We start from the raw sequence: 3,953 nt of genomic DNA, 5'->3' as shown, positions 1-3,953 counted from the left end.
ATGACTTCTGCCTTCTGTGCATGCATAATTGTGTTGGTTGTGTAATTAATTTGATAGGATAATGATAACATTTCATCTAGAAGAATTTTTTATAAGGTGAATAAATCCCAACATAAAATACTCTAAGCAAAAGGAATATTAGAGAAGGATTTTTAAATATTTTACATACCAAGTAGACACTAAGAAAGTCAGAGAGGTCAGAAAAAGAAATAGGACAGTAGGCAGTGTAGACAGTACAGTTGGTAGAATGCATGCATTATATCCATCTGACCTGAATTCAATCTCCAGAACCATATATGGTCCTTAAACACTTCTAGGAATAATATCTGAGAACAGAGCCATGAGTATGCCCTGATCAAACTCTGGGTATGGCCCAAAAATAGGTAGGTAGATAGGTAGGTAGGTAGAGAAGGAAAAGAAAGAAGAAAGAAGAAGGAAGGAAGAAAGGAAGGAAGGAAGGAAGGAAGGAAGGAAGGAAGGAAGGAAGGAAGGAAGGAAGGAAGGAAAGAAGGAAGGAAAAGAAAGAAAGAAAGAAAGAAAGAAAGAAAGAAAGAAAGAAAGAAAGAAAGAAAGAAAGAAAGAAAGGAAAGAAAGAAAGAAAGAAAGAAAGAAAGAAAGAAAGAAAGAAAGAAAGAAAGAAAGAAAGAAAGAAAGAAAGAAAGAAAGAAAGAAAGAAAGAAAGAAAGAAGGAAGGAAGGAAAGAAATGAAGAAAGAAAGAAAGAAAGAGAGAGAAAGAAAGAAAGAAAGAAAGAAAGAAAAGAAAGAAAGAAAGAAAGAAAGAAAGAAAGAAAGAAAGAAAGAAAGAAAGAAAGAAGGAAGGAAAGAAATGAAGAAAGAAAGAAAGAGAGAGAAAGAAAGAAAGAAAGAAAGAAAGAAAGAAAGAAAGAAAGAAAGAAAGAAAGAAAGAAAGAAAGAAAGAAAGAAAGAAAGAAAGAAAGAAAGAAAGAAAGAAAGAAAGAAAGAAAGAAAGAAAGAGAAAGCGTGCTCGCTTCGGCAGCACATATACTAAAATTGGAACGATACAGAGAAGATTAGCATGGCCCCTGCGCAAGGATGAAATGCAAATTCGTGAAGCGTTCCATATTTAAAAAAAAAAAGAAAGAGAAAGAAAGAAAGGTCAGTTTTTAGGATAAATATAATTAGAGATTCAAGTGTATGGTAAATTTAAATTCTTCCCTATCCTTCCTTCTCATTCTCTTATTTCTCACCTCCTTTTTCTTTCTCCTCATTTTTTCTCCTCACCTTGCCTCTCTCCTTCTCTTTCCAAAATCAACCTTGTGTTACACCTACTTCTATAAAAGGAAAACTTGATGACAGCATTTCCCAAGCTTTACCTTTTTTTTTTTTTTTTTTTTTTTTGGTTTTTGGTCACACCCGGCAGCGCTCAGGGGTTACTTCTGGCTCTACACTCAGAAATCACTCCTGGCAGGCTCGGGGGATCATATGGGATGCCGAGATTTGAACCACTGTCCTTCCACATGCAAGGCAAATGCCCTACCCTCCATGCTATCTCTTTGGCTCCAGTTTTACCTTTTATAACTTGAATCACCAGAGTGAGAAATTTCAACTTTTAGAATTCTAAGCTCAAGAATCTTAGAGTAGGGAAGACCTCCAGTTGGTTAAATTATAGTCAGGTGTCTGTGTCTGCACAAACAAGCAATCAGCAGAGAATGGGTTGCTAGTACAGAAAACAAGTCCTGCAGCAAACAGGGAGGTAGCAGGGCTGGTGTGAGAAATTCCCAAATGATTTCTGTGCAGCTGAGCAGAAAAAAAAAAAATCCCTCAATTGCTGACTATTTTTTTTAAAATGCAAACTACCTCTCCTAAATAATTTCCAAGATAAAAATAATTGAATAAACAAAACAAATTTGTGAAGAGTTGAAATTCTTGCTTTTAAGTGTTTTTTGGGGGGACACCTGGCAATGCTTAGGAGTTATTCCTGGGTCTGCATTAGGAACCACTACTGGTGGGCTCAAGGGACCGTGTGGGATGCTGAAGATTGAACTGGGACTAGCATGTGCAATGCAAGCACCCTACCTATTACCCAACCTGAGAAAAAAGTATCACCTGAGTAATAGAAAACATTGAAGATACATGTATTTTGTCTCATGATTTCATAGTTCAATGTCCAAGCCCAATTTTATTAGACTTTAGTTTGCTTCCTTGAAAGATGGGGAAAACTTCCCCCATCATAACAGGAATATAGAACTTTAAAAGCAACTTAAATACATTGCTTAAGCTTTGTTGCTGAGTGTTTTTTTTGTGGCCCTAAGAATATCACAGAACTGGATTAAAACTGGGAATTACGGTCAGACCCTGGAGACATTTGAAGTGTGTCTGCTCCTGCACTTAATGATTAGCAGCACTCCCATGGGTGCCTTTCCTGTGATGATGACTAAAAAGGAGTGAGAAGGAAGCAGAGAAAGAGAAAGAGGAAAAGGAGAGGGAGGGCAGGAAAGTTAGAAAGGAAAAACAAAGGAGAAAGAGAAAAGTTAAACCAGTTTGACATGAAGCTCTACTGTAACTTTTTTTTTTTTTTTTGTCCTTTTAAAAGCTCTGTGCAAATTCTGATCACAGACCAAAGCCATGCATTGGATCTAACAACCCCCAACTATTTCAAAAGACATAAAATAGACACATATGTCTTTTGAATATTTTATGTTTTTTTCTCTGACAGCTATAAGTCTTACTAAATATTCTCTTATACAGTAATGATTCTAACTACTTTTTATCTTTTCTTCTTATTGTGAGCTGTTAAATAAGGAATTTTGGTGAAAGGGTCCCCCAGTTTAATGCTTATGATTGAACCATGTCATGAGTATTGTTGGACTTGTTCTTATGGCCCCCATATGTGCTGATAACGCCACGTGGCATTGTTCCTTGTTTGCATAGGCACATTAAAATGGGAAAATACTATACATACAAATAAGATCTAGCTAATAAAGATTGGAACACACAAATCTTGTAGTGCAACGGGACCTTACTTCCTGAATATTGACATAATGACCTGGCACAGGCCTCAGAAGAATGGGCATTCTCCATTCACCCCTGAACCAGGAAAGCCATCCACGAAACATCCAAGTTTGTCTATAACATTACCTGGAAGCAATCCTCTACTACGGAAGACCCTACAACTGCTCAGACATCGACCTGCTCAAAAGAGACTTCCCTTAACACTGAGACGACTTAACAATAACAACGACCTGCTTATAGGACAGGGCTCTCTGCATTGCCCTTTAATTGTGAGGTGAAACTAGAGGACGCTTCATATCCTGACTTCAATGTAGGATATGCAGATTCCAGGATCTTTAATACAGAAACATGATACCAACAACAGAGACTGTGTGAAAAATAAAAGTGTGTTGGCACTAAAGACAATGTCTTGGATTGAACAAACTAGCTTGCCTGGAGCCTAGAGTTGGTCTTATTCCAGAAAACTTCAGGGGTAGGGTCTCCTCATATTTAAACCAAGGTTTTTTCTTTCTATGTCCCTCATATTTTGGTGGGCCTATGCAAACAATAATTGCCACTCTAACACCATTTTTACTGTGCTCCTTTGACTCTAATCCTTAAAAAAATACTCACTTAAAGTTTTGAGGTTAACTTAAACTAATATGCATGTGCATGAAAATGTAAAAAAAATACTATGCCTTCAATGTTTAAGGAATTACATAAGTTTTATGGCTTTAGATTGCCTTGTGTGCTGCTAAAAATATTATAATGTATTACAATCTGGGGACTTGAGGGACAAAGTTTTTGTACATGGGTTCTGTTTTATTTACCTTAATGTTCTTTGGCTGAAAGTTCAAAGTTAAGATATCAGCGAGGGGACTTCTGAGAATTCTGTTTATGGATGATTGTTCTTCCACTGTATGTGCAAATATTTCAAAGTGATTTTTTTGTTTGTTTGTTTTTGGGCCACACCCAGTGATGCTCAGAAGTTACTCCTGGC

General features: G+C 36.8%; 1 non-coding gene across 1 annotated transcript; it reads left to right on the top strand.

Moving 5' to 3' along the window:
- The first annotated feature begins 982 nt into the window (after nucleotides 1-982).
- Nucleotides 983-1,089, top strand: LOC126015070 (U6 spliceosomal RNA). Its single transcript, XR_007497971.1, has one exon. It is a non-coding gene; the product is annotated as a U6 spliceosomal RNA (small nuclear RNA).
- The last annotated feature ends 2,864 nt before the right edge of the window (nucleotides 1,090-3,953 follow it).

The sequence above is a fragment of the Suncus etruscus genome, chromosome 7 (assembly GCF_024139225.1).
Source record: "Suncus etruscus isolate mSunEtr1 chromosome 7, mSunEtr1.pri.cur, whole genome shotgun sequence".
Classification (NCBI taxonomy): Eukaryota; Metazoa; Chordata; class Mammalia; order Eulipotyphla; family Soricidae; genus Suncus; species Suncus etruscus.
Note: the sequence above shows the minus strand (reverse complement) of the source record. Positions and strands in the feature narration are given on the sequence as shown.